We start from the raw sequence: 1,065 nt of genomic DNA, 5'->3' as shown, positions 1-1,065 counted from the left end.
ACTTTATTCTCACATTGAAAGTTAAAAACATACTTTTGAGCTTATTTTCACTATTCCATCTATGTTTCACCGTCTAAATCAAAACAAACATAATTTTCACAATTAGGCTTAACTTCTAACAAGAATACGAAGGAATTAATCATAAAAAGATTAACGCATCAACTCTTCAATGGAGCCAACAAGAAGAATTACGGAGGTCGGCTAAGGATCGAAGGCGAGATCAGAAAGGAGACCAAAAGCTTTACCGACATCTTTACTCACAGACAAATTGTTGAGCTCGAGCTGGGTAAGGTTCATAATCGCCTTGATAGCATCAAAGTAGTTAAAAATGTATAGTTATTGCTTGAAATTGCTTGGACCCACATTGCAAAAATAAAGCCTAGCTATTTCGCGGCACTGAAAGTGTAACCTTCAGGATACCCATTAACACTTAGTTTCAAGCTTTGTTAAGAAAAGGATGTTGAGAAGAATTTGAATACTTGAGGGTGGAACTTTAAGGAATTTATAACTAATCTAAGAACCTATTACGTAGAATAAAGCTCGGAGACGATTGAGGGGGTGGGTTTTGTGAATTATTGGAGTTGGAGCTACTGGGTCGTGAGATCGGGTTCAAAAAAAGCAGAGAAAGTATTTAAAGAAAGTCTCATGTAAGTTATAGCCTTGAACACAGGGGACCGCAAAAGGGTTTTAGGATCAAAGGTCAAACGCAACAAATTCCTATCTGCTAAGTTCTGGATAAGGACGTAACCCATGATTTTTGAAACACTTTTAAACTCTTGATTTTGCTGAACAAAACGTTGGTTGTATCGTAAAGAAAATGGGAATTTTTTTTCCAGTTTGATCTTTGTTTTATTTAGTGTTCGAAATATATTGTAGAATTTAATTTTTGGGGTTCAATTAAAGAGGAGACAACATGAGAAGGAGGAAAGAGGAAAAGAGTGAAAAGAACGTAATGATGTGATGTCAATAAGTTAACGTGTCACATCAGTATTTTATTATTATAGTAATGTTTGTTAATGATCAGAGATCAATTTATCATAAATCGATACCGTTAGTAATAATTTA

This window comes from Hibiscus syriacus, unplaced genomic scaffold (assembly GCF_006381635.1).
Source record: "Hibiscus syriacus cultivar Baekdansim isolate YM2019G1 unplaced genomic scaffold, ASM638163v2 tig00109908_pilon, whole genome shotgun sequence".
Taxonomy (NCBI): Eukaryota; Viridiplantae; Streptophyta; class Magnoliopsida; order Malvales; family Malvaceae; genus Hibiscus; species Hibiscus syriacus.
This window is presented reverse-complemented; position numbering follows the sequence as displayed.